Source organism: Chamaea fasciata, unplaced genomic scaffold (assembly GCF_029207755.1).
Source record: "Chamaea fasciata isolate MVZ Bird 193981 ecotype frontalis unplaced genomic scaffold, bChaFas1.0.hap1 SCAF_65, whole genome shotgun sequence".
NCBI classification, from domain to species: domain Eukaryota; kingdom Metazoa; phylum Chordata; class Aves; order Passeriformes; family Sylviidae; genus Chamaea; species Chamaea fasciata.
In genome coordinates, this window is record NW_027094150.1 from 425,953 (window position 1) to 444,405 (window position 18,453).

Below are 18,453 nucleotides of genomic sequence, written 5' to 3' on the forward strand. Positions count from 1 at the left end.
TTTTTGGCCCAAATTTTCCAAAATTTACAATTTTCCCCCAAAATTTCTCCAAATTTCTCCAATTTTACCCCAATTTTTCCCAAAATTACCCCAAATCCTCTAAAATTTCCCATGTTCCCCCGAAATTTCCCAAATTTCCACCCAAATTTCTCCAATTTCCCCATTTTTTGCCCAAATCTGAGGGATTTCCCCCCATTTCCTCACGTGGGGGGAGGGGCTTCTCCAGCTCCGGCGCCTCCTCTGTGGCAGGAGGGGAGGGGAGAGAAAAAGTCACAGAAATCGTCAAAATTGACCCAAAATTGACCCAAAATGAACCAAAATGTACCAAAAATGATGAAAAGACACAAAGTTGTTCAAAATTGACCCAAAATTGACCCAAAATGGCTGAAAAATGACCCAAAAATATTCAAAAATGAGTCAAAATTGTCCAAAATTGACCCAAAAGGAGCCAAAACCACCCAAAATGATAAAAAAGATAAAAAATGTCCAAAATTTGGCCCAAAAGGAGCCAAAAATAAGAACATCAAGGTTTGAGAAGCTTGACATAGAAAGAAGAGCTGAGAGAAATGTTCTTGCTCAGCTGTCAGAAGAGAAGGCTCAGGGAAAGCTTTAGCACCACATCCCAGTATTTAAAGGGTGGCTACAGAGAAGGTGGAAAATCCTTTTTTTATATGGACTCCCATGGAAAAGACAAAGGATAATGGATTCAAATCACTTCTGGGGAGATTCCAGTTAGACACAGGAGTAAAATGCTTCGCAATAGGAAAAATCAGCCATTGGAAAAATCTCCCCAAGAAAGTGGTGGATTCCCCAGCACTGGGCAATTTTAAGATTCAGCTGGACAGGGTGCTGGGTCACCTTGTCTAGATGTTTTAAGCTACAAGAAAGCCTAAATTTTTTTAATTTATTTTTTTAAGAGGTTTGAATGACAGAGAAGTACTTCTTAGTGCCTTATTTCTTAGTTCTTCCTAGGCATGAAGATTACTGGGCTAATCTTAGGGACAGAGGGACAAGGGGCAGGGAGATGATGAAGGCGGTATGATCATGATTGCCCTGTCTCCTCGCAATCTCCCACATAACAAGTGTGCCTACTCTGATATGCAATGCTGAGTGCTTTGGCAAGTGGATTTCTTGAAATCCCACCACATCCCACCAAATCCCACCTAATTTTCCTTCTCCTTGTAAGAGCAGCCTCTGATCCACCCAGCTTCTGCTCAGGCTAGAGCTAGGGGCTGGAGGTTCATGTAAGCCAGGAGAAGCCTTTCCTCTGACTTTAGTAGGTGGTATCTAAAGCACTGAGAGAAAACTCAGCAGTCCTCAGATGTGTTTTTCACTTTTGAGAATGCTTAGTTTAGCAGACAGGATCCTAGACTTAAATACAGATGATTTAGACTGAAACACTGTCACAGCCAGATGCCAAATGACTTAAGGCAAAATAGCCGTGCTTCAGCTACTTCTCTGTGAACAGAGATAATTATTCCCTGCTGTACAGAACATGTAACAATAAAATCCATCAGTGATTTTCTGCACTTCAATAATAAGTACAACAATTTAGGCACTAAAATAGATCAGATTAATTTAGTTTTTGGTGAAAGCTTAATTGCACGGCATTGGGAACACCTGAGATCACGTCTGACTAGCAGCATAAACCTGCAGCAGTCTTGAGGATGAAGTGTATTTTCCCATGAAGATAGAGACATGGAGGTGGGAAACAAAAGTTGAAGAAAAGGGAAAAACACCTTGTACAGAAGAGAAAGAGGAATAAAGGACAAAGGAAAATGAGAATAGGTTGGAAATGGGAGATGAAGTGATGTACGTTCTCGGCTGCAGGGCAAAATTCAAATACTTTAAAATACAAATGCATCAATTTTATGTATCAAATCTCAGCTTTTTGCATAGCTCCCACAGCCATTTCCTGAACTTGTATGAAATAAACTTGTGTTACTGGTTCAGCTGTGGGTAATTATGCCCACAAGAATGCTCAGAGGCCTGGAGCGCCTCAGCTATAGGGTCAGGCTGGGAACTGGAGTTGTTCATCCTGGAGAAGTCTCTGGGGAGACCTCAGAGCACCTTCCAGTACCTAAAGGTACAAGAGAGTTGAAGAGGGACTTTTTACAAGGGCACGTTGCGATCGGACTCGGGAAAATGGCTTCAAACTGAGAGAGGACGGGTTTAGATTAGATATTGGGAAGAAACCCTTTGCGAAGTGCTGGCACAGGTTGCCTAGAGAACTTGTGGATGCCCCATTCCTGGAAGGGCTCAAGGCCAGGCCGAACGGAGCTTGAAGTAACCTGGATTAGTAGAAGACCCCTCCGACCTTCCTCCCTCCTCCCGGGCCGCGATGGCGGCGCAGCGAGCGGCCGGGCAGCACACGCCCCGCTCCGCCCCTGAGGGTCGGGGGTCCCGCCTGGGCGGGGCGGGATGGGCGGCCCGGACCCGCCGGCCCCGGCTGGAGACGGGCCTGGCCTCCGGGGGCGGCTGCTTCCTCTCTTCCCGCCCGTGCGCCTCGAGTGAGCGGCCGGCCCTGCTGCCCGCGTGGGGCGGCGCGGACGGCAGGGAGGAGACCGGGGTGAGCGCTGCTCTGCGGGGATACAGGGGCAGGGGCCGGCCCGGGGTGAGCGCTGCTCTGCCGGGATACAGGGGCAGGGGCCGGCCCGGGGTGAGCGCTGCTCTGCGGGGATACAGGGGCAGGGGCCGGCCCGGGGTGAGCGCTGCTCTGCGGGGATACAGGGGCAGGGGCCGGCCCGGGGTGAGCGCTGCTCTGCGGGGATACAGGGGCAGGGGCCGGCCCGGGGTGAGCGCTGCTCTGCGGGGATACAGGGGCAGGGGCCGGCCCGGGGTGAGCGCTGCTCTGCGGGGATACAGGGGCAGGGGCCGGCCCGGGGTGAGCGCTGCTCTGCGGGGATACAGGGGCAGGGGCCGGCCCGGGGTGAGCGCTGCTCTGCGGGGAGAGAGGGGCGGGCGGTGGTCTCTTCGCTTTCCCCCGGGAAAGGAGCCGGGGCCGGCCCGGGGTGTGCGCTTTGCTGAAGGGAGAGAGGACCGGAGGTGGCGCGGTGGCTGCGAGCTTGGCTGGAGGCCGTGGGACGGGGCTGTCTAATTTTATTCTGAGTTATTCAAAATGACTTAATTTTAATAGCACCTGTTTAATTAGTTGCCGTTGTTGAAAGCGCGTTACTGGTGGAGTTGGTTCGCAGCGTCCCTTCAAAGACTACTCTGCTTTATTAGCAGCTTCGTTTTGGTTTGTTTTCTCCTATACTTTTCACTTAAAACAATTATATTGCGTCTTAGCATTTGGAAGGCAGGTGCTGAAGACACCTTTCAGCAGAGCCCAGGGCACTGCTTCCCCTCGGGCAGTGCCTCCCCTCAGGCTCCCGGGCATGAGGAGCCCAGGAGTGCAGCCTGTGCTTTTCATTACTAAAAACTTCTTTAACAGAAGCACAGCGAGGTGTCTCCTCCAGTAACACAGTGAGCTTCACCTGCAGGTGTTGATGGTCACTCCCGTTTGTCGGTGTGATCCTCTCCTAAAGGAATTTTCATCAATCTGCAGTATTCATTGTTGAGTTCTTTAACGCAGAAAGTGTTTTGCTGTGCAAATAGAAGAAATAGATGGTAGAGAATTAGCCTTCCAAAGTGAATGCTTAAATATATCTTCAGAATATGACCCAAAAATGCTTTCATTTGTGTGCCTACCTGAATTAATCTTTAAATCCATGCTTTTGCAGTTACCTGGCTGACAGCCACCTTTGGTTATACTCTCATGGTAACCTTTACATGATGGCAGAACCACTTAATCTTCAACATAATGAAGTTGCAGATGCAGATTTAAGCAGCAGGGTCACAGGTACAAACTTACTGTTGAAAACTTTTAGTTTTGAGGCTGAGTTTCTGAAATATCTAACAAAATCCAATATTTTGTAAGCAGACAGTAGAGGGTGTTTTTGGCAAATGTAGAAACAGTACAGAAAGTTTTAACAGCAGCACAAGTGCAATAACGAGAGACTTTGTCCTAAGCTTGACAGAGGTATCTTGATTTTATTCTTCTGTGATTGTGTATATGCTTTATTATTGATGCACATCATTAGTATGAGTATAGCTTATAAATACAGCTACTAATTATCCAAACTTCTGCCTGCTGAAATGTCTCAGAAACTAAAAAAACCCACCAGGATAATTGAAGTGTTAGGGAATTTGGACTGATAAGTGGGAGTTGGAGTTCCTTCAGCAATGTTTCTTGCTTCTTAAGTGCCTCAGTACTGTCTGATCCATGGTCTCTTACTCCAAGCTGGGGAGAGGGGAAGGCTTCACTTTGGGAGATCTGAACTAGCTTTATGTAAAAACACCTTAGGTCTGGAGAGCTCATGGAGTTTGATTTCATGTCAGGCAAGAGTTGTAGTTCAGGCAGAGTTTACAGGATTAACTTGCTTCCAGGTGGGGAAAAAAAAGGCCACGTAAGCTTTGTGCTGTCTCAGTGGAGACCTTCGACAGGCCTGCCAGGCTGGGACAAGATGTGAATGGCATGTGTAGCCTAGAACAGAAACAAATTCTTTGTAGCTGGATGAGTTGCCCACTTATAAAGAGAGTTCCTACTATACTGATATGCAGGCTTAGCTGAATGTCTTCTACAAATTGTTTGGTAAAGAAAAAGTCAGAGGGTTTATAAGGCACTCAGTGGAAAGTCAGAATCTCTGCTTTCAGAGTGTTTTGTTTCTCAGTCTTGAGTGATAAGCACAAAAGGTGAAACTGTTGTTTTAGTAATACCACTGATTGCATTACTGAACAAATGTGGTATCAGAATGAAAACAAGTGACTTCCAGAGTGTGTCATGGTCCAGGCATCTCCATTCACTCAAATGGGCTGGCAGAATAGTAGGAGTAGCCAAGAGCCTTGTTTCTTCCTGCAAATATTCCTTAACATAGGCATGTGTTAGCGTTGGTAATCAGATCCCTTTTGCAAATACTTCTGCTTCTAGGAAGTTCTATGGAAGACAAAACTGGTAGAGAGAACTGCATAGCTGCATCTGATAAAGAAAATACTGTGAGTTATTTCACTTTATAGTTGCCCCAAGTGTTCTGAGCATTTCTAGATAGCAGGAATTACCAGCATGTATTTCTCCTTCTAGAACTTAGAAGTTTTGTCTCCTTTTGTTGTCATATTTTTGTGTATTAGAATATTTCTACCCCAACGGGCAGCTTCTTTCCAGTAAGAATGACTTCGAGTTTTTCTTCCACAGGTGTCACATTCTAATTGGATAAATGGGAAGCCAAAGAAATGGCAATATTCCAAGGGTGCCTTTTCTGTTCGCTGTGATAAGAGTTTCTTGAGTTTATTAGTACCACCCCGTAAAGGGGGCACTTGCCGTCGTCGTGGTCTGTTTGGTAAGTGCTGTCCTGTAGTCTGTGACATACTGTACATTTATCAGTGAAACTAGATCAGGTTTGCTCAGGAATGTCTTTAAATGGATGTATATTTTTAACTCTCAGACACAAGTACAGACTGTTCAGAACATAGTTGGAGTAACAGAACTGACAAGCAGAAGACAGCATTTCCTTATCAAAAGTGGTGGGTTTTTTTCCTTGAAAAAAGAAGTAGAAGGAATTTGGGACATTTGGGGCAACAATGTCTGATAGCTGTATGTGAATACAAATGCCTATTTTTATTTGCTTAGAATTGCAGGGAAGTTGTTTTTGTAAAGCAGTTATTTAAACAGTTGTTCCTTCCAACACGTGTTTTGCTCAGACTTCTCATCTTTTTTGTTTGTTCTAGGGAAGTTCAGATGTTCACAGTATCTGCAAATATACTATTGCTCTGCAGATTGTCAGAAAAAAGACTGGCCAACACACAGAGCAGTTTGTGATCCCATTAAACAGAAGTAAGTTTGTTGGAAATTCTGCCAAATAATCTTCACAGAAAGACCACGTCCTTCCCACTACAACATAAATGACCATGGGAAGGCACTGTTACAGTAAAATGTCCTGCTTATTCTTAGGCTAGAACTGCATTATCTTATGCCTGTCATTATTACATATTACCTTATTTGTAATTCTGCATTATAGTGAATGAGGAATAAGGGGTGGCAAAAATCACATACTATGAACACAGCCTTTTATCTGTTTGCAAGTAGATTGTATTATTAATGCTACTTGTCAGTCTTTGGTTCTTCAAGTTGACATGTTTTTCTTTGATTACAGTTTAAGTAATAGCAAATCCAAGACAGAAGTTTGTCTTAAGGTATGGAATACGATTTTGACTATGTCTTGAATGGATCTGCTGTGAGTGAGTGACAGTGTGCTTCATTTAACCTGTATGGGAAATGAACAAGTTCCTCCTTTTAGAAAGATCAGTGCTTCAAACGAAAAGTTACTGGGGGACGCATTCAGAAAATTGTTACTTCTAGAGCTCTTAGAAGCACTTAGAATACAGATGTATTGTGTCCAATTCAGAAAACTTCTGGTGTCTTGTTTCTGTGACAAAATCATGAGCTGACCTAGAGCCTTGGACATTTATTAGAGAAATACATTTAATGTATTTTACAGTAACAGATGCAGGTAAGCTGTTTTTCTTTGCTGTGGAAGGAACTAGAGGACACAGTTCTCCTTTGTAATGTGTTGAAATCTCTTGATCTTACTTTGAGCCAAACATTTCTTCCAGTTTTCCTATGAACTCTTCTGCAGGATTTGATTTTTCTTCGTGTTTTCTTGGGATCACATCTATGAAGGTGAATAAGTTTGCAAACCTCCAACTAGCCTGTAGAACTCCTTTGTCATGTACTTCTTTGAAGTAGCTTATTCATCTGTGTAACTTTTTGAAGGAATTTAGAAAGGAAGCTACATGTCATGGGACTTCTGTTAGCTCATCCTGTTAGTTCCTGTTGTGTGTGTGCTTGTGACTGGGTTCTAATGAAACTGATCAACTGATGGTGAGGGCCCTTTTACCAAATGGTTGCACAATATGAATAAAAAATCTGCAGTCACTTTATTTTCAAAGAATGAAAGGGGCTTTTTTATCTTGTTCACCTTTTGAAGCTCTCAAAAGTTCTGTAGAAGAGAGCTCAGATTGCATGTTGAATGATATTAAGGTGCGTTACATTAAATTAGACTTTTTAAAAATGGATGCCAGCAGATAAAGCAGCAGCTCTAATCTACTCTGGGGTGTTAAGGTTACAGGAAAGCAGGTGGAATTCTTTTCTTCTCATTTATGAGAGTGTTATAACTAGGAATTTTAGCTGAGTTGTCCTGTAAAACAGGTGTGAGGAGGTGAATGTGTGAGTCTCCAGGAGAATGTGTGAGTCTTGTTCTTCATTGATGTTCAGTGTATCTTTGCAGAGTTTCTTGAACTTCCTTACTCTAAGGAGCTACAGCTGAACAGCTTCATATTAAACATAACTTGTACTTGTTTTAAATAGGGTAGTTCAACTTCTGGGGATTCTTTATTTTTACCTTAATTTGCCAGTTCTTTGGAAGAGAGTGCAGAAGGTAGTTGAATTGATTGCACTTCAAGCCCCACTTGAAGCAGCTTTAATATGCAAGGCAATATTTCTGAAGGCCTTAATTATTTAGTCACTTAGGGGGAAATAATCTACTATCCCCTCTTGTTCCAATTATAATTATTTCCAGTCCATTAAGTGTTTCTTTTCCCATTATGTTCCAAAAGGAGAAGGATGTGATGTAGGCATTGCCAGCTTTTTTTTCCACAGCTCATGAGAAAGCGCTATTCACTAACTGGTGTTGATATATTACAGGAGGAAGTGAGGTTGAGTTTTGCTGTAGATGTTGTTCTTCCAGATTCTCGTAAGTGCTTGATTGTGTGGGTAAAAATCCTACCACAATAAACAGCCCTCCCCAACACCTGTAAAAGATGAGTGCTTTTTCTTTTGCCCTCCTCCCTCTTGTCCCTTTCCCAACCACTCCCTTGACTTTTTTTTTTCAATTCTACTTTATTTCACCTTTCCATAAAATGTCAGTGCCTGAAATACCTTGCTAAGCTTACATGAAACGTGAGAAACTCCACTACAAAAATGCAAACATCAGAAAACTAAAAAAATCAAAGCAACATAATGGTATTGAAAGTTAGGACTACGGCTTCATGCATCAGGTATGGAGTATGTAATAGCTGAGAAACCCGAATTTACAAAGACATCTCAACTAAATCATTCCGTACTCAGTATTGTAAATAATGAGGTAAGTTACGAATCCTTGTGTCTGAAAAGCTATGATCAGTTTTTCAGCCCACAGTCTTTAGGGGCTGCAGGTAAATGTTGATTGTTACTGCTTTGCTCATTTTATGAAGTCAGACAGTCTTGGAGCTGTGAATGTGCTCAGAGAACTCAAGTAGTTGAGCTGCTCTGAAATTACCTTTGTTTTGCATTTTAAACACTAAGTGCTGAACAAATAAGTAGAACATGCTCACCTTGTGATAGGGATATAGATCTGGCTCAGGGGGTGGTTCTGAAGTGAAACTAGCTGATGGCTATTTTGTATGATAAATCATTTATTCTTGTATCTGTATTTTAGAAGACTGCCTAAATAAAGTTCCCTTAGAAATGAAGCCTCCTTTAACTTCAGGATGTGATGCCAAAGGAGACTTTCCAAATGGTAAGCAAGCAAATCAAACTGAACTTGGGGAATTTTAAGTCCTTCTGGGCTGCATAATATTCTAGCTGCTCACTAGCATCACTTCAGACTTAAAAATGTTGGCTAATGGAGCTTCCTTCAGGTCACTACTGGCATTAGCTCATATATATTTATATAGTACATAACATTTGTGTAGTGGTTATTATGTGAGCATTAATTTCATAATAGGACAGGAGCTATCAAAATCCAAAGTATCAATAGAAAGAATAAACTATTCCAGTATGTTTATATTTTCAAAGTCAGCTAGCTTTTGATTGGCAACCTTTTTTTCTTTTTTATGTGCAGTATCAGAAAACCATTCGAAGGGAAGTGCAAAAAAATTCCCCGAGGATGAAGACTCCTCTCACTGTGCTGATTCAGTTGCCAAGTTTGTCTCTTTAAGTATCGGAGATGAATTTTCTGGTGTGGTTTCTCACATTAAAATCCTGACACCTTTTTTTGTCAGCGGATGCAAAATGCCCGTAAGTGATGGGCTGGAAATGGGATGTAGAATTCCTAGTATGGCATTTTTCTCTTTGGTACGCAGTGGCTGGAGGAAGGTGATTTTTTCATCTGTGTCCATGTGCAGCCTTTTAATTCTGGGTAATCAGTAGCAAATTGTGTCCTTTGGGAAGAAGTGGCCTACCTCATCATCTGCCTGTTGTTGGAAGAGCTGTCTTCCTTGGTTTCTTCTTGGCATGCCTCCACTAGCTTGCTTTCAATTTGCACTGGCATCAACTTTGTCACTTTGCTGAAAAAATCCATCACTGGTTTTCCCTGTCTGTTCCCTGACACACATGAGGGCTCTCTCTTGGATGTTAATGATTGAGGAGCCCTAGTCTGATCAATGCTAAACATTTGAAATAATCTCCATTAGATTACAAGATGTTCTTCCAGGCTTTGAGCTTAATTATTTTATAATGATTGCAAGACAGGCTGTGTTCCAAACCCTATGTGTTTTAACATCAGGTCAACTTGCTGAGCTTGAAGCATCTCTTAATGAATACTGTGACAAATTTCCCAGTAGTCCATCTTTCCGTCCTGCTGCTGGCAATGTGTGCTGTGCCCAGTTCACAGGTAAAAATGGAGTGCAAATACTAAGTTATGTCACTTAAATTTATTACCAAAAAGATGCATTTTGTAATTATGTTCAGAAATGTTTCATATAGAGTTTTTTGGTTTTGGTTTTTGGCTGTGGATAATGCTTGGTAGTGATTTAAAAACGATATCTGTAAAGTACCAAATTTAAAATGTCCCTTTATTGAGCAAACTCTTAATACTGGATTCAGATTATTTAGAATAGAATGGAAAATTTGTGGTTTTTATGTTGCTAAGTACTATTTCCCCAGGGTTGGAAATAAGTATATCTTTGACATTTCAGTCCCCAAAAGAAGCACAGAACAAATGGGATTATATGTAATGATGCTGCTCTGATAGACTGCTTCTCAAAATGCTACTTAGCCAACACCTGGTAGTCCTGAGCTGTTCTGGGATGGATGTATTTTTATATTGGCCTGTCAAAAAAAGTAAAATTGTGTTCTCAGACATTACATCTGTATCTTCCTTTCTAGAAGACAGCCTTTGGTATCGTGCTGCTGTTACAGCTTATGCTTCTGAAGACACAGTTTTAGTGGACTATATGGATTATGGTAATTCTGACTCTCTTCCACTGACCAGACTTCGTCCTATAATTCCAAGCTTAATGGACTTGCCAGCTCAAGCCATAAGATGTAGCCTGGCAGGTATGAAAGTTTCAAACTAGACAGGGGAACAACAAGTGGTATTACATAACCATCACACCTGTAGTTATCTCACATTGAAACATGGGGAAGGATGGAGGTAATGGTAGGCATTATTTCCAGAATTCTTAACTTTTATGGCATATCTACGAGATGCGACAAATATTTCAGAATGTCCTTGCAGTTGTTGTACCTGTCCACACATTGATGAGAGTTGGACTGACCTCAAACCTTTCCATACTATGTGACTTTCTAGATGTAAAGCCACCCTTGGGATCATGGACCTCAGAAGGTATTTCTTACATGAAAAGGCTGGTGAAAGACAAAGTGTTGACAGTAAAAGTAGTGGATAAAGAGAGTTCTGGATCTGTGGTGGAGCTTACAGATGCATCAGGTACCCCAGCAGTAAATACATCAAGCCTTCTCATCAAGGAAGGCTGGGCAGCTGAGAAACTGAGCATGGCCCTACCAGCAGCCAGAGGGAGTGATGATGAGCAAGCCCATGGTGAGTATGAACACATCTTGCTGCACTGGCATTATTTAACCTCCTGCTAGAGTGGGCACAGAGAATGCAAGCTCTTGTCTAGTAAACTTTTCAGTCTGGCTCATCAAGTCCAGCCTTCACAAGTCCATAAGCTTCTTTCAGGTGCCTGAGTATAATATACAGTGTCAATTTCTGTGACCAGTCTTTCTAGTAATCTTTTTTGCTCTTCCTCCTTAGATTGTTTCCAGTAGCCTTGGTGACAGTAGTTTCCCTCTTCTATGCTCCCTACCCAGTTTGCAGGAACCAAGGTTCCCCAGTGTCCCTCTTGCCCAGGCTGCTGCCAGCTAGTCTTTACCTTTCTGTGTGGTTACTCTTCCCTCTTATCTATGGCTTGCTCTTTTTGATAATGAAGAAATGCATCAAACAGCTGGCATGCTTTTCTTACTTGGTTTTAGTCTGCAAAGAGGCTCTCACTGGTAATTAGTCTGTTGGACAGTTTATAACAAGAAATTCGAGGATGGGAATAAGCATTTGGGATTATTTTTTTTTCCTGTAAAAGTTACTTTAATTTCTTTTAATTCTGTGCTTTTCTCTGTCCTCTCTAGAGGACACAACGAACAAAGGAATGTGCAAGTGGATTAAATTAACTCTTAACCAAACACTCAGTGTCATAGTATGTACAATGTACAATCCTGGAGAATTCTACTGTCAGATTTCAAACAGCCATGGTAAGTTTATTCAGCTTAATTCTGTCTGATTTGTCATTTATTATAGTTCTAATGAACTACTGTGTCAAGTCAGCTTACAGCACGAAGGCTTTCCTCTGGAGTTTTTGTCTAAGAATACAAGTGGAGTGACAAAGAAATTGGATCATGGTATTGAAATCTGAAAATGTTGAAGATAAGCAGTAGAGGAGAGTGAAAGAGTTACCATAACCTAGCCAAAGGATATCTTAAATTGTATTTCACTGAAAGAGTGGCCAGGCATTGGAATAAGTTTTCCAGGAAGGTGGTAGAGTTCTTGCCTCTGGAAGTGTGCAAGAGGCATCTGGATATGGTACTTAGGGGTGATAATGGTGGTGCTGACTTAATGGTTGGACTAAATGATCTTGAAGGTCTTTTCCACCCTTCATGATTTATTGATTCTGTTAATAAAAGCAAGTAAGAGAAATGTTCCCTGTGCCAAGACAGTGTTTACTGGAGCTCTCTTCTAGTACGCTCTTGTAATTTATAAAAACTTAAAGAGATCTAATAATGAAAGTGCAGCCATTGAGATGTGACTTCCTATTGGATTAGTTAAAAAGGAATCTTGTTTCTCTATCAGAAGCCTATATAAAGACTTCTGATTACCACTGGCCTTTTAAGTGCTAGAAAAGGAATGTGACAAAATTCAGTGGCTGAAGAGGGAGCTAAAGGCATTCAAACAAAAAATATGGGGTAGCTCTTAAAAAGTCAGGGATGTTTGTTCATTGGCTTACATAGTCAAGGAATGCATTTGAAAGTTAACAAGGAAACTGTAGAGTGAACAGCATTGATAAAATTTAAGTCAGCTCATTTCACTGATCTCATCTTGTTTTTTCAGAGTCACTTGCTCTAAACTCACTTAACAAATCGTTGTCTGAATACTGTCAGAAAACACCTCCAGATGTTTTTGAGCCTGAGATTGGAGACCTTTGCTGTGCTTTCTACTCTGGCAAGTAACAGACTTAAAATGCTTTTGTTTTTATAGGGTGAGCATGAAAAATTAGCTGATAGTTTACATTGGCAGAGGACAGCAAAGAATTTTTTTTTACTTACTAACAAGTGAAGGCTGGTAAACTTAGCAAATTTGTGAAGTAATTATTAATCTTTTCTTTAATCTTTTCTAAAATTAGAGGATGGTAACTGGTACCGTGGGGTGGTGCAAGATGTCACTTCAGATGGGAGTGTTCAAGTGAGCTTTGTGGACTATGGAAATACTGAGGAGGTACTACTGGATAATATCCTCCTGATCTCATCCTCGTTCCTGAAACTTCCATTTCAAGCCATTAAATGCTGACTCTCAGGTGAATCCTGTGAACTTTCTCTTACAAGGGCTCTTGCTTTTAGAGACTTGCTGCTTTGGGGGAAGGAGGTGGTGACAGGGAATACTCTGCAGAGCTCTGTAATTCTGTAGTTTTGGATTTGTTTGTTTGCTTTCACTTCTCTGAACTCCTGCCAGTTCTCTGGAGTGATCTCCATGGATTTCACTTACTGCTTCACTGGTCAAAGGGTGCTTGTTTAGCACTGCGTCATCCTGTAGTGCTTTCTGGTTTTTGGTTGTTGCCCTGCTAGGAATAAATGTGCTTTTGTTCAACTTTACTTCTCAAAATTTTTGAAGGCAAGGGAGCTAATCTGTTTTAATGAAGCAAGTTGGCCTTTCAGTTCTCTTTCATTTGGCACTGTACTTGTATTTGTACTTGTATTTGGCTGTTTCTCAATGCTCTGCAAATTCCTTTTCCACACCATTCAAAATTCTGCAGAATTTTTCTTTCTTTCTGATGTAGTCTGTTTGGTTTAAAAATGAAAAATGTGGAAACAGGAATAAGCTCAAAACCTCATTTTGTTCAAGTGTCTTTTGCAGTTCCCCCACCCACCCACTCTTAAAACACATAGGTTTTGTCTGCTTCTTTGATAAAAAGGTCTGATTATACTGATTCAAAAACAGTTTTACTGGTGTTGTTTGTGCTAAGGATTTACTTGGTTGAATCATAAAATATAGAAGATGAAACTTTGGAGTCCTGAGGAAATGTTGGCATTTAGAAAAAAGGAGGAGGAGGGAGAGCAGTTAACAGGATGAAGGACAATGTGTTGCCCTAGGGTAGTAAAAGTGGCCTTGATATTTCAGGGTATGCTCTAAAGAAATTTTTTAAAGGAAATTATAATGCTGAGGAAAATTAATATTAATGAAGGGAGATATTTTAACAGTTATTTTACTTCCTAGGTATAAAGCCTGGAAATAGCAAATGGAATCCAGAAGCTACAAAAAGATTTCATATGTACACTTCAGGCTTAGAGCTTCAAGCCACAGTAACTTCTATTTCTGAGGATGGGGCAGGTGTAGTGCTTACTGACAATTCCACAGATTGTCCAAAAACGATCAATGAGATACTAACTTCAGAAAATCTGGTTGTAAAAGAAGTTCTACATGATAAAAATAAGTTCCCAGACAAGTCTGTTGACCAAAAAGGTAATTAAAGGAATGTTAACTTTTACATTTAAAAAGAATTTTCAGTATTCCAGCCTTTAACTGTTATTTTCTTTTTTAACTACAGTTAATATCAATGCATAGTTTTGGTTATATTGTCAGTTTTTACAGTTGAACACCAGCTGCCTTGCAGGTGGCATTACAGACAAAAAGAGAAAGGTAAAAATAGCTGTGTTTGTCTCAAATGAAGGTTGTTTGACTCTGTGGGAATCAGAGAATTAGAAGTTTTCTATGACTGAACCTTTTCTCATGTTTGCTTTTCAGGATCTTATTTTTTCTGAGGTGTTTTTTACTTGAGCTATTTTTATATGCCAACAGTTTATGAGCAGCAAAGTTAGGATAATTTATCTTGGTTTAGATTTGTCTTCCTGAAGGGAAGATAATGTATTTGTGTCTGAAATTGAAAAACTTATTCTAAATATCAAATAACACTTCCTTAAAATGTATGTATGCTTGGTGGACAGTGATAACACTGCATTTTCTTGCTATTTCTATTAGCAACCTCAGTTGGGCACTGGAAGTCAATTGAATTGGCTGTAGATGAAACCATGTCTGTCTGGGTAACAGAAGTTGTAAGCCCAAATTTGTTCTATGCTGTACCAGCTCCAAATAAAGGTAAGAAAAAGTGTTCATTGCTCCTAGTAGCAGTAAGAAGTCACTGTTACAAGCTAGTTAATAAAATGAATGTGTGTGGTGAACTGAACCGTGTGGAAATGTATCTTGGGCAGGAGGAAAATATAAAAAAATTATATTTTATATCAAAGGTGGGAGCAGGGGGGCATAAGTATGCTCTTCATTGTACTGAGATGTGGTTAGTGAATGTGGGTTTTTTCTCTAGGTCCAAAGAAGCTCCTTAAGGACCTGATTTCACTGGAGGACTATTGTAGATCTTGTAACAAAGAGCCCTTCCTACCAAAACTGGGTGAAGCCTGTTGTGCTCAGTTTTCAGGTGAGACAATCGTTTGTCCTTCCATTTCCTTGGCCAGTGTAAAACACAGCTTTCATTTTTGCTTTAGACAAAGGAAAAACAACTTGAAAGTGCTTATGGATCTCTTAACTGTGCTTCTTGTCAATTGGCCTTTTATATATCCACCACAGTATTTAAAAATTTCTGGAAAACTCTATGGTTTCTTATTCTCAGGATAAACTGTGTTTATAAGATGATTCTTCAGACATGACCATTCTTGTCCCAATCTTTTCAGGCAATGGCAATTGGTACAGGGCTGTTGTTCAGGAAGTTTCCCAAGCTGCAGTGAAAGTACTGTATGGAGACTATGGCAGCACAGAAATTTTACCCCTTTCAAAGGTGCTGCCAATCACAGATTCCTATTTGAAGCTGCCTTTTCAGACAATTACATGTTCACTTGCAGGTAAAAAAGCCTCCCCAAAATAAGCAAAAAAAACCCCACCCCAAAAACCCCTGACTGGTTTTCTTGAACATTATAAATTTCATATAATTATAACATAATAATAATAACATTATAAATTATACCACCAGAACAGGTGGTGGTGTTCATTCCTTAATACTGGTAAACAAAATGATGATCTTCTGAAATTGTATATTGGTAAACATGGTAAAAGCTGGTTTAGAAAACATGATTTTAGTTCATCATGTCTAGAATTTAAGCTATTTGTATTAGGAAAATTTAGCATCATATTTTCCAAAACATGTACGTACGATTCAAGTTAGAGCTTAAAGGAATTATTTATACAACAAACTTGATTTTCCTTTTTTTGCAGGAATAGAGAAAGCTGAGTGGTCTCCATTAGTGCTTGACAAGTTGAAAAAACTATTATTGAAGCAATATGTCACAATTACAGTGAAAGGGATTAATGGAAATGTTAACTTAGTCACAGTGGAGAAACAGTTTGACAATGGTTCTGTGAATGTAGCTGACAAACTGCTAAAGGAGGGTTTGGTCGGGTTCTGCAGTGCTGAAAACTCGCACCCTGCACATCAAGGTACATACTTTAGCTTGATTACTTCAGTTTACTTATTCTGAAGGGCTTGTAAGCACAGGGGGTGGCTAAATGACTTTCTGTTCTAAAAATCCTGGACAATGCTACATGTTACCTCTTAAATTAGGGAAGGAATGTACCTGTGTATTTTGCTCATTCACTTTGGTTTTTGTAGGTAACGGAGGCGAGACCAGCTGCTGCTGCACGGAATTAAAAGTGCAAGTAAGATTCACTCCAAGCAATACTTTCTTTTTAATGTTTCCAGAGTTCAAAAGAAACCCTGTGTAGGAAGAAAATGGGAGTAGGAGGAGTAATAGCTACTGAAACATGGAAGTTTCATGAAATGTATCCTGACACTTTTTCTCAGGGTTTTTTTATAGACAGTAGTAATTAGAGCACTCTGAAGCTGCTCGATTCCTGATAGCCACAAAAGGGATCCCAGAGCTGCAGCAGCCCAAGCTCCTCTCCCCTTTGCTGCGTGACTTCCTGAGCTGCTGCCTGCAGAGAGACGAGGCGCGGCGCTGGTCTGCCAAGGAGCTGCTGCAGGTAAAATGCCAAGGGGCTGCAGGGGAAACTGTGTCCCAGGGACGGGCTCCTCCTGCACTGAAGTGCAAGGCATCAGGGGAGCCTCCTCCTCCTCACCTCCACTCTTGGTGCTGTTCAAATGAGAACAGCCAGGAATCCTAGACTGGGCTGGGCTGGCAAGGGCCTGTAAGGGTCATCTGCTCCAAGTGCCCTGCAATATGACCAGGGACCTCTTTCAAGAGATCAGGATGCTCAGACCGGAGATATTTCCAGGCCTGGGGCATTTAGCAGCTCTTGCAGCAAGCTGTGCCAATGTGGCCCCACTGTTGCTCCTTAGACCTACTCTGACTCAATCCCCTTTTCATTGAAAAAAAGATTACCCTGCCTTTGGGGCTCTTAGCTTGGAAAGTAATGGTTCATTCTTGGCCTTTTTGTTTTCCTTTGTGCAGCATCCATTTGTAACATCGGCCAAGCCTACATCCAGCCTGGTGCCACTCATCCTTACATTTAAGAAGTGGAAGGAGTTGACAGGAATGGACCAGTCACTTAAAAACTTTTTCCTCCATCACCAGCATCGTAGAAGATTGTAGAGTAGGATTGTAGCTAGGATTGTAGAGTAGGATTTTAGCCTAGGATTGTAGGGTAGTATTTTGGCCTAGGATTGTAAATAAAGTTTCTGAAACCTCAAGTCATTTTGAAGATTCTCCTCCTTCTGAGCCTGTGAGAATGCTCAACATTTCCTTCTGAGCTGTCCATTTTTGCTTAGAGGTGGAAAGTGACATTGATGCCTTCTTTGGTACGGTTTGAAGGGGGAGTAGGCTCTTCTTTCGTCATGCTCTCCAGACCGCAGTGCCTTTGGAATATGGCCCACTGGCTGGGTTTTACCCAGCTGTGGCACTTGTGTTTGAGGCAGGAAGGGCGGTGGCATTTGCAGGCAGAACCAAAGGACGAGTGGGGCAGCCCAAATACCCTGTGCAGATGCAGGCCTTGAGCTCTGACTTGAGAGCATTTGGGTTCCTGCCACTTGCATTTGTATCCCTAAGTGCAATCTCTTTGTCTGGGGGAGAGTTTTGCCCAAGTGAGACAGCAAGAAAAATCAGGGAGGCTGCTGGGAAAGGCGCAGAGCTGGTGCAGAGCTGTCAGCGGCTGCAGGGTGAGCCCAGGCCCCACCTTGCCCAGGCTGGAGCCCCAGCAGAGCCCTGGCAGAGCCCGGAGCAGCCTGAGCCTGGGCAGAGGCAGCTGCAAGGAGGCCCTTGGAGCTGCAAGAGGCAGCAGCCCGGCCCTGGGTGCCTCTTGGGGGCCCCGGGCGAATCCTGCGCTCTCAGAGCCCAGCTGGCAGCCAACTGCTCCCGAGGGGAAGCGTGGCCATGCTGGGCACAGCACAGACCGGTGGCATCGGCCGTCCGGAGCGTGCACAGGAGCAGAGAAAGGCAAACCACAGCCGAGGGCTGCAGGCCTGGCTGAGGATTGCCACCCTTGTGCCGGCTGCCCTGTAACTCCTGGCCAAGGTGAGCAGTGTGTGCAGCGCTCTGGGCACAGGGGAGGGAGCCGGCCCTGGCCAAGCCGAGCCGTGCCGCGCTGAGCCGAGCTGTGCCGAGCTGAGTCGTGCCGAGCCGAGCTGCGGCCATTGCCCTCCGGCCGTTGTGGCCACAGTCAGCGATGGACGCCATGGCGGAGCTGCCGCTGCCCGCCGGGCTCAGCGCCGGCACCTTCCCCGCCAAGCTGTGGCGCCTGGCGAACAGCCCCCGCGTCCGCTCCGTGCGCTGGGACAGCCAGGCCCGGGGGCTGCTCATCGAGCGCTGCCTCTTGGAGCGGGAGCCGCTCGGCCCGGGCGGCTCCCAGGGGCCGGCCCCGCACACCTTCCGGGCCACGCGGTTGCGCAACTTCCTGCGCCAGCTCAACTGCTACGGCT

The 18,453-nt window shown here is 42.7% G+C and overlaps 1 pseudogene; it reads left to right on the forward strand.

The window, feature by feature from the left end:
- The first annotated feature begins 3,760 nt into the window (after positions 1–3,760).
- Positions 3,761–16,331, forward strand: LOC136304251 (tudor domain-containing protein 1-like; annotated as a pseudogene).
- Positions 16,332–18,453: the final 2,122 nt, after the last annotated feature.